Raw genomic sequence first — 11,681 nt, forward strand, 5'->3', positions numbered from 1 at the left:
GTCAAGCTCTCTAATATCCCCAGCAGAGTCGCCAGAAACTGTAGACGCGCCCGTGAGGCCTCGCTACTACAGTTCGGACTCGATTTGTGTCACGGTTCTTAATCTGAACCAAAGAGTCCAAATCCGAAAAATCGTTTTGAGAAACGGATTTTTGAAAAGAAGTGCCAAACATGGACTGCTTTGCCAGATACAGAGTCGCCACCCAAATATTTTTTATTGGGGAATTTAGGAAACCCTGACTCGGTGCCGAAGGCCACATGTCCGTCATCACCAGAGTTGTCTCGTCTCGGGAGCTTGGGTACGATTGGGGAAGGTCAGCTATGAGCACCCCCTTTCGCCCGGTCCGAAGACCGGCCTCTACTAACCATGATATCAGATTTTGAAAACGTTATGTGTTCTTATTACATTTATTAGCCTAGAATTACTATGTTATGCACACAGCATACAAGTATAGATTAGATTGCCTAATTTGGAAACGAGCATTGCATATCTGTTTGTTTTGAAAAACGCTTTGGAATTTGCTACTCGCAAGTAGGCTAAAACACGGATTTCAACGAGTTTTCCCAACTCAAACAATCCAACCTTCACCCACAGGCATCCAAACAATTATATCACGTAAGCATTTAGCCGCATGGCAGGCATACTGTCATGGCAACACTCGCACGCATGTGGTATGCTAAAGCAGGAAAATACTTACATAGTACTCCGTGCCAAAACAATAAACCAGTTAGCAAACATGCATGATCCTAGTTCATGTTAGAGTGGCTAATGCAACGCATGCAAAATGCAATTAGAGTAGGCTCGGCTAACCTAAGCATGGCATGTGAAATGCAATCAATTAATGCACGTATTCAACTTGGAATTGAAGTACAAATGCAGTTAGCGTGATGTACCGAGCCCAGTGCATGCAAAGCAAATGTATGAATGCACGCATGCATTGCATAAGGTATGCTAATTTAAATATGTCCTATTACTAACCATCAAAGCAGGTAAGTAAAAGGGAAGAAAGACATGGGGATTGGAAGACATGCACACACTCACCCACACTTATTACAAGTTTGCCCTCACTCGGAGGGACCGAATAAATATTACAAATTAATTAACTACGCAAGCTAATTAAATATTACAAATTGCCTAATCAATTAACAAACTAATTAAGCTAGGAAAAGCAGTAAACTGCCTCGGAAGGAGAGCCAGATGTAGCGCGTGCTCGGGTCTTGCTCGGAAGTGCACCGCCATGCATAGTCTACCTCTATTTTCCCTGCTCTACTCCTCTGAAAATTGCACAACTTCCAAGGTTGCTTCTCTGAGTGTTGTGGGATACTACTGGCTGAGTGAGATCATCACCGGCCATTTAGAATGGTCATCGGCTAAACATTATACTCTCGGCCAGACCTATTTTGCCGGTCGGCACCCATCACTGCCGGCCGGCCAATTCTTCCTGCTGAAACCTGTTTGACAGTAGCAGAGGGCAAAACATGGCATGGCAATGCATTTCAAGCAATGTTTGCACCAACCACACTCCTTATCATGTTTATGACTCAAAGGAGGATGGTGCTTGACCGTCGAACCACCAATCGCGCATGTCGATGCGTAATGGCCCAAGAAACCAAGTTGTGCATTTTGATTTCAAATGACATGCAAACCAATTAAACACATAAAGCCCAACCTCTATCATACTCAATTCAAGAGGCAAAGCATGCATGCTCTATGCAATGCAACCTAGGATGGAGGCTAAGTATGCAACATGAACATGTGAATATGTATAGCATGCAACAATCATGCAAAATGGAGCAAGGATGTGACAATATGCAAGACAAGCATGCAACATCATGCAAGGATGGACTTAAACTAAATACATGGAATGCATGCACAATGCATTAGCCAAGCTTAAGGCACAAAAATGCAACTCTACCAAAGCATGGCAAGGAGGAAATATGGCATACAATGGTGCATGTTCCAGATCTAAAATGGCATACCAAATGACTCCAAAATGACCCCAAGACATGAAAACACTACCATTCAAGCATGCAAGAAGCTTCAAAACTCAAAGCTAGGCATGGGCATTGCACTACAAGCATGCATAACAAGCATTATTCGACCATGAGGCATGAAAATAGTGCTAAGGCAGTCCAAAACATACATGAAATCAGTTCAAGGCATGGCCAAAAAATGTTAGCAAGATGGACTAAAATAGCATGCAACTTTGACTAGCAAACATGGGTTGTATGGCAAGTATATGATGCACATGGAATCTCACCAAATCATCAAAAATCAGTGAATAAAACATGGGAAAATAGGCCCAAATAACCACTGATATGCAACCATGGCATGCAAAAATGATGAGTTACTTTAGAGGGCCATGCAAGAGGTTGTTATACACATGCAAAAGGGACACTCAATATGACCAAAACAACTCTGGAAATGGCTTATGGGGGTCCTAAGACCCACTGAAAAATGCCTGAACCGAGCTCAAGAAGTGTGCAAATATAGGCCCCTTTGGAAGGCCAAAAAGGGCAACAAACAAGGCAACAAGGGAGAGGGTCACCCCTCTCCTTCTTAGGACCTTAAACCACCATCCTCACCACTGAAATCCCTCAAGATTTTAGTGGTGAGGAGGCCCAAACAAGGTGGTCCCGGAGTTCACCAAAAATAGCACAAAATGGGGCCAAACAAGGCCTAAGAGGGGGTAAACGACCCCAAACACAAAAGTAGTCTTAATGAAGTATATTAAATACACAAAAACAGAACTTTTTTATGTTATACACAAAGCTGAAATCAGCAAGCAAGACAGGCTAAAAGGGTGTGCAAAAACGGGGAATAAAGAGGGAAAATGGGTTACCTTTGTAGCCAAAGGGGGACAGCAGCCTCTAGACCCAAAAATGCAACCCTCAACCTCTGAAAACAAGACCCAAGGACCTCCAAGTGATGATGGAAGTGTTGTGCTAGGAGGTGTAGTTCAAATGGCCAAGAACTAGACCCTTTTGAACCCTCTAACCCACACAAATGTAGAGAGAGAGGGAGATATAGAGAGGGAGTGATATATGTATCATATATCTGATTTTTCTAACCCTTAAAATGGAAGGGGAGGCTCTCCTTTTATAGAGAAACCAAGGGGACAAAGCTTCTCTTAGAAGCTTTGACCAAAAAGGCCAAGCTTCTCTTAGAAGCTTGGATCAAAAAGGCCAAGCTTCTTAGAGAAGCTAGGCAAAGGGGTCAAGAGGTTCAAGCTTCTTCAAGAAGCTTTTAAAAAAAAGGTCAAGCTTCTTGGAGAAGCTAAAAAAAGGTTCAAAAGGGTCAAGCTTCTTGGAGAAGCTAAAAAAAAGGTCAAGCTTCTTGGAGAAGCTAAAAAAAGGTTCAAAAGGGTTAAGCTCCCTCAAGAAAAGGTCTCGGTCAGGACAAGTGGCCGATTGATCAAAAACAGTGGCCGGCCAACCAAACACAATGCCGACCGACCATCAATAGTGCCGACCGGCCATCACCAATGGCCGGTGGCAAGGAAACAAGGCCGGTGGCCTCAAGCTACGGCCGGTGAGGTGTGGGGATGGCCTACAAGCTACTTCCCATCCTCAGAAGCAAAACAACAAGTGTTTGGTGCAAAACCAGACACAAAACAGACAAGTCGAGAGGTCTTGAGGCAAGGCGCGTAGCCGAAACCTCCGAGAACTCAAGACAAACACGAACATGGATGATCATCGAGTGTTCAAACGATGACGTCCAAGTCTTGAGGACGGTCAAAAATGGGGTGTCTACAGGTGGCAAATTCAAACCCTTTTTGCAATACAAACATGAAATTGAATCATTCCAAATTGAGCAAACTAGTTTATACTTACTTGTGTGAATCACATAGTAAAGCTAGTCTAATAACCGAAACAAGAGCACATAATGTTTATAAAAAATCATATCATGATTAGTCGAGGCCGATCTTTGATCAGGCGAGCAGGGGTGCTCAACTCATGACCTTCCTCTCTCGTACCTAAGTTCCTAAGCCGAGACAACTTTGGTGATGATGGACACGTGACCTCTGGCACGAGTCATGGGTTTCCTAAATTTTTCCAAAATAAAATATTTAGGTGACGACTCTGTATCTGGCAAAGTAGTCCATTTTTGGCATTTTTGATTCAAAATCAATTTTCCAAAATGATTTGCCAGAGTTGAATTCAGAACCACGGGAGTCCGAACTATAGGGCTTCTTTTCGAGCTTCCGAAAAGGGGGCACGAGAAAGCCGAGCTATAGCTGTTTGCACAAAGTTCCAGCTATCCATTTGATGATATTTTTGACCAAAGCTCACATTTTTCTATATATAGATGACCTATCTCTCATTATCTCTATGGAGCAAATTGTGAGATTTACACTGATCACAAAAGTCTTAAATATTTGTTTACACAGAAGGAATTGAATATGAGGCAACGACAGTGGTTAGAATTTATGAAAGACTACGATGTAGAGATTCATCACGATCGAGGCAAAGCTAATGTGGCAGTAGACGCATTGAGTCGAAAGAATACCAGAAGTTTGGTATGTACCCTCGTCCCTTGCAAGATCAATGGACTGCTCGCCAACATAATCGTGGAACCCGCATTGATTGAAGAAATTAGAGCACGCCAATGTGAAGATAAACTTTGTAGAAGAAATACGAGGAGCAAATAAGTATGCCCAATCCTAACTTCACTATAAGCAATGGGATGCTAAAATTTCGAAATTGAATTTGCATACCCGACCTTCTAGAACTCAAGAAGAAGATATTGGTGGAAGCTCATAGCTCGAGGTTTGAAATTCACCCTAGCAATACAAAGATGTACCATAATCTGAAGGAACACTACTTGTGGACAGGAATGAAAAGAGACATCGAAAGCCACGTCTCCAAATGCCTACATTGCCAATGTGTTAAGGAAGAACATCAGAGACCTGCAAGAACATTGCAACCCCTCCCTATTCCCGAATGAAAATAGGAGCACATTACTACGGACTTTGTAGTCGAGCTGCCTCAGTCAGTCTCAAAGAACGATGCAATATGGGTTATAGTAGACCGATTGACGAAAGCGACACATTTTCTACCAATCAAAATCACGTGTTCCCTTAATCAGTTTGCCAACTTATACATCAGGGAAATCATTTGATTTCATGGTACCCTAGTCTCCATTGTGTTTGACCGAGACCTTCGATTTGTGTCTCACTTTTGGAATAAATTGCAAGAATCTTTGGAAACAACACTGAAGTTTAGCACTACTTATCACCCCCAAACCGACGGACAATCCGAAAGAACAATCTAGTCTTTGGACGATATGTTACGTATCTGTGTGCTAAACCTCAAAGGCAATTAGGATGATCACCTACCATTAGTAGAATTCGTTTATAACAACAGTTACCAAGCGAGCATTGGAATGGCACCATACGAAGCACTGTATGGAAGGAGATGTCGATCCCCTCTATGTTAGATGGAAGTCGGAGATCGGAAATTATACAACAAAAGTAACCTATGGTGACGAAAACTAGTGAAGAAAATAAGATTCGTCACTAAATAAAAATAATTCGTGAGGAATTTATAAATTTTGTCACATATAATAAAAAAATGAAAATGATAGGTGACAAAATTTATTTTCGTCAATAAATACTTCATTTTAAGTGAGGAAAAATTAAGTTTCGTCACCAAAAATTTTCCCGCTACTTTTTTTTGGTGGCGCCAAAATTTTGGGACTTTTGGTGAGAAAAAAAGTTGTCACTAATTATAAAATTATTTGTGAGGAATATACTTTCGTCAGCAAAACAATTTAATATTTTTGATATCTTTTGGTGAGGAAATAATATTGTCACCAATTTTGGTGGGAAATTTTTAATATATTAAGCGGCAATTAAAAAAAAACATAGGGTATTAATTTTTTTTACCCATTTTCTGTTTATCATCTCTATCTCTCTCTTTCTCAAAATAGGGTATTCATTTGTCTTACCTCTTGCTCCTCCACCACGCCGATCGCCATCGTCGCCTCTATTAGCCTTGTCGATCGTCGCCGCCACTAGTAGCCTTGCCGGTAACCGCCACATTTTCTTCGCACGGTGATTTGGTACGTGATTTCTCTTTGCTCTTTTTCTGGCGTCTCTTTCTCTTATTCTTTGTATTGGTATGGTGACGAAAATTAGTGAAGAAAACAAATTTCGTCACTAAATAAGAATAATTCATGAGGAATTATAAATTTTGTCACGTATAATAAAAATATAAAAATAATAGGTGACGAAATTTATTTCCATCAATAAATACTTACTTTTAGGTGAGAAAAAAAATAAGTTTCGTCACCTAAATTTTTCCCACTAATTTTTTTTGATAGTGCCAGAATTTTGAAACTTTTGGTGAGAATTTTTTTTTTCAATAATTAAAAAATTATTAATGAGGAATATATTTGCATCACCAATAATCTTTTTTTTAAAAAAAATTGATTTTAAATATTTTAAGACCATTTGGTGAGAAATATATTTTCGTCACTAATATTTTTTAATATTTTTAGGCTTTTAGTGAGAAAATTATTTTGTCACTAATTTTGAAAGAAGAATTTTGACATATTAAGCAATAATGAAAAAAATAGTCTATTATTTTTCCCTCCTTTTTTTTGGGGGGGGGATCAGTTTTCCTAAATTATTTTTCCCTCCCTTTTTTTTTTTTGATCAGTTTATTTTTCCCTCCTTTATTTTTTTTTTTGGGATCAGTCTTTGTATCAATCTGTATCTCTATCTGTCTCTCCCTCTAAAAAAAAAAACACAAGGGTTGAGTCACTATTACAAAAACATTTAAAGATCACGCTTTGACAAATGAAATATCTCACTTTTATTGGAAGTGTGATAAAAAAAATTAGATTGATATTTTAATCACACTTAATTTGGTCGAGTGTAATAATATTTATTTTTTATATCACTTTTCATTTAAGTGTGATTATATATATATTTTTAATCTCACCATCTAAATAAGTGTGATTATATATAATTTTTTTAATTACAACTTCTAAATAAGTATGATCAAAAGCTTTTGAGGAGAATATTTACTGCCTAATTTTATTTTATGTTTAATTTTATTAATTTTTTTTATTTTTTTTATTTCTCTGTATGTATCAAATGATACATACACAGAGGAAATACCAATCAACGCTAGTCTCTTGCTCTCACTCTCGTCGACTGCCCATCGGTCTCCTCTCATCGACTAACCATCGGCCACCGTCGCTTATCATCTCATCGCCACAATTGGTACATCGTCTCAGGCCCATTAATTTTGAATCAGGTTTTTCTGTTTCTCTCTCTCTCTCTGTCTCTCTTCGTCTCTCTCTTTTTCTCTATTTCCCTATTTGACTCTAGCTCTAGGATTTGTTTGTTTTTGTGTTTTGATGTTGTATGGGTTTGATTTATGGGAAACGAGTAAATGGGTTATGATTTTTGATCTACATTTAGGGGTTTTTTTTTTTTTTTTGTTGATGCAGAGGCTTTCAAGATATCAGAAATTTTTTTTTTTTTTTGTAAACGAATCAAACCATTGCATATTTGATCCCTTGACTTGTTACTGGCATCAGAACCCAACATGGCTAGGAATTGATCACTTTGAAACTATACCCATGAATGTTGAATATCAGTATGATATCGAAATGTATATCAGTAAGTTAGCAAAATTCCCCAACAAAGCAAAATTTCCTAACAAAGAGAATTCAAACTGAAGTTTAGAACAAGCATTTAGGTATGAATTGTAACAAAATTTTGAAAAAAGGAAATGTTCTTGAATATTTTTTGTTGCTGATATGAAAATTGTTGTAGTCTCTTCATTTTGTTTGTTTGTTTGTTTATTGTAGTCACATCTAGTAATGGGGTTGATTTCTCAAATGATTAAGGTATCTTTACTTTGTTCAATGGATATGTTCTAGCGATATTTAGATCTTAATCACCAAAGTTCTTAGCTGATCTCAATCTAAAGAAAACTCCTCAACTTATGGAATTGGTGGATGACAGCAAGGTCACAAGATGTTGATTGTTTATTACCTTTCATTGTTACTTTAATGAAAAATAGAGTGTTATGTTTTACATTTTGTTATTATACCAAATGCATAAATGAAATTTGCAGGATGTTGAGAAACTCATGGGTTTACCCTTAGAAAAGGTTTTACTCATATGAATGAATTTCCAATTGAAGAAAGCAGGATACAAGTAATAGGTTTCAAATTTGTCATCTGATCTGAAGGTAAGAAAAAGTTCACTAGTTTCTTTATGACGAAGCACTCTTGTTTAAAATATAGTAGTACTGGTTTGTTTATCAGAATACATAATTATAGGTAAATGGATTTGTATGTACTTTTTGATGATACTACCCAGAATATTGTTGTCCTACATATGGTATTGGAGCAAAGTTAGGGAGGTACCCCTTTCACCTCTAAAGGGGGGAAAAATCAAACCAAAAACATGTTCAACATTTATATTTTGGCTCTTTTATTATGGACTGTTCTTTACTACTTCATGCATCATGATTCATGAATTTTTTGCACAATTTGATGGTTAAATTTATTTTTTGCAATTTGGATTAATTTGAACCATTGTCAGGCAAAAAATGTTCAGTCAAAGAAAAAAAAAAGTGGCTTTGTCACTTTTGAGATATATATAGGGTGGTGGTGGATAGTTGAGATCCTATATAATTTGTTTCCATGCTATTTTCCTTGAATGATCATTTCACCACCATGGCTTATTTAATAGAAGCAACTCCATTCTTTAGCATAATGCGAGAGGTTTCTATAGAGAATGAAAGAGTTTTTAATGAAGAACTACTAACCGAAACTGGATTTTGGTGTTGTATTCTTTATTTGCTTTCTGTTTCATGATTTTTTTTTTTAAGGAGAAACTTTTCACAGCTAATCAATCATCAATTAATGAGCCAAAACATACCTTCGGAATATTATAATCTTATAACTTCTTCTTTTTTAGAATTAGTAGTCACCTTTTTTTTTTTCACTGAAATGACCTTGTAGGCTTTGTGCACTGGTGAAGCCTATGCTCACTTGCTTAATGCTCTTGCACCAGAACATGGTAATGCTAGCACATTGGATACTAAGGATCCTACTGAAAGAGCGAATTTGATTCTTGAGCATGCAGAGAGAATGGATTGCAAAAGATATGTCACTTCAAAGGACATTGTTGTGGGATCGACAAATCTAAATCTGGCATTTGTTGCTCAAATATTCCAGCAGAGGTCAAACTAATTGCTTGTGCATATTTTGGCTTTTTCCATGAAGTATCACCATGGATTTCTTTGTAATTAGTTTGTGAATTTCTTAATGTAGGAATGGCTTATCCATGGACACCAAAATATGTCTTTTGCTGAGATGATAACGGATGATGCTCAAACTTCTAGGGAAGAGAGATGCTTCTGACTGTGGAACAACTGTGTTGGAATCGATTCATATGTCAATAATCTGTGTGAGGATGTCAGAACAGGGTGAGGTTACAATTTCCATGCCCTATTTTTGAGTGCCTGATAATTTTGTTTGATTTTTATCCCTTTTACATGCAGATAGGTTATATTGGAAGTTCTTGACAAAGTTTACCCAAGATCAGTAACTGGAAGCAAGCAACGAAACCTCCCATCAAGATGCCTTTTAGAAAAGTTGAGAATTGTAACCAAGTTATTCATATTGGAAAGGAATTGAACTTCTCCCTTGTGAATGTAGCAGGAAATGATATTGTACAGGGAAACAAGAAGCTCATACTAGGTTAGTGCAATTCGACACATGCTTTTGGGCTTATGTGATAACTACATTTTTGCAAAAGAAAAGTTTCCTCGAGTCACAATTGCTTGTCATATATCTGCTTTTAGTGGACTTTGCTCAATTCTGCATTTATTCTTTTAGTTTCATTTCTACTTCTGTTAGTTACTATCTTCTATTTGAGCCAAAACTTTCATACATGCTCAGATACTTGAATATTCGATCTTTTCCATTTTCCAAGATAAAATTTTTTAAGCTATCTTTGCTAAAGGACTTTCTTTCTTTTTCTTGAAGTTGGGGAATTAGAATAAAAGCTAAAAATGGAAGATGTGGTTTTTGTAGTTAAAAACTGATCTTTCTTTCCTTTTCATTTTTCTTTTTCTTTCCCTTTCTATGATGCATGTTTGAAAAAGAAAAATAAAAAATAAAAAAGGAAAAAGGAAAAAGCAGCAGAAGAAGCAGAAGATTGGATGGTTATAGGTATCTTATGGATTAAACGGATTAGAGCTTCAGGTGTTATTTCTTTATAGCAAACTACTTTTTTAGATACTTCTATGCCAAAGACAGTATTCTTTTGTAGTTATGATGTATTGAACTATAAAAATCACCTATCCTATGATCACACAAGTTTTATTTTTTCACTATTGTCTAAAGTTTTAAGTTAAATGAATTTAGATTAACTACTAACAAGTTTTTCTAATAATAAATTCTGTTATTATCATTATTATTATTATTATTATTTTTTTTTTTTTTTTTTTTTTTTTTTTTTGCAGGTTGCTGCTGGTTTATTGTCTATGCATGTGATGGAGAAACTAAAAAATGGTGATACAGGGAGTTTGTCTTGTCTCTTTAATTGAGAGGATTCGCATCTTGTTGAAAAGTATGATCGTCTCTCTAATGTGTAGATTTATTCCTCGTCACACGCGCAAATTGCCTGCAAAAAGGATAAAAATGCGCTGTCGACATTTCTGCTATCTTATCTCAATAATAGTTATGCATGTTTAGTTGTACTAATAAAAAAAAAAAGAAAAAGAAAAGAAAAGTTATGCCTTGTTTACTCCTTCGAGATTTGAAACATATTGATATCATCACAACAAGGTTCATATTTTTACCTAACATCCCCTCCCCTTCTTTTTCTCTTGTCAAGATCACTTTAGTAGCGAGAGCTGAAGAACATGGGCAGATGATCGAATCACTTCACACCTCTGTAAGCATTCCTTAAGGCTCAGACTTACACACAAGCATTGCTTGGGCTTATATTGTTTCTAATGCCATGTGATATATTTTTCTTTTTTTCTTTTTATATTTAAATAATAGTTGGCTTTTATTTTGGTTTTATGACTTTAAAATATCTGGCCATGCACTGAAGATTTTCATTTTACATTTGTTGATTCTATGCATGTGTCATATCTATATGGTAATCCAAACATTTATACTAGTAACAATCAAAATGGTTATTCCTTTTCTATTGATGCAGGAGATGAAAAGTCAGTGTGATGAGAAAATGTCCGACTTTACCTTTTATAAGACTAGAACAATCTCTACAAATAGTTAGTTTATTCATATGCTTCTAGCGATTTCTAAAGTAGTTTGTGTTTTTATTTTTCAGGCCAAAAATTTCTTGGAGAGATGCAAAATATGGTCAAAGAATTCAAAAACTTAGATTTTCATACCTCTCCATCTCCTTCCTCCGCGTCTATTCCTGCAAGTAATACCCATGTCCAACAACACAAGTAGTAATCCTTTTTTTGGGGTTCTCTAATCCCAACTTTTTGTTGAAAATGCATACACTGTAAACATGAGGTTTGTTTTTCATATTTCATATAAGTTTTAGTTGAAATGCATCCATCATTGTCAACTTTGTTGTAATGACTAGGACTGAGGGGTTTGTTTTACTTTATACATGGATGCAAATTGTCATAAATAAGAAAGCATTGAGGGGCTTCAATGGTACAACC

General features: G+C 36.6%; 1 pseudogene across 1 annotated transcript; it reads left to right on the plus strand.

The window, feature by feature from the left end:
* The first annotated feature begins 8,700 nt into the window (after positions 1-8,700).
* On the plus strand, positions 8,701-10,930 carry LOC114292852 (fimbrin-5-like; annotated as a pseudogene). The gene is made up of 6 exons (XR_014365960.1): positions 8,701-8,748; positions 8,989-9,209; positions 9,301-9,455; positions 9,531-9,729; positions 10,497-10,603; positions 10,871-10,930. The product of XR_014365960.1 is annotated as a fimbrin-5-like (transcript).
* Positions 10,931-11,681: the final 751 nt, after the last annotated feature.

The sequence above is a fragment of the Camellia sinensis genome, chromosome 4 (genome assembly GCF_055761805.1).
Source record: "Camellia sinensis isolate YWXY chromosome 4, ASM5576180v1, whole genome shotgun sequence".
Lineage (NCBI taxonomy): Eukaryota > Viridiplantae > Streptophyta > Magnoliopsida > Ericales > Theaceae > Camellia > Camellia sinensis.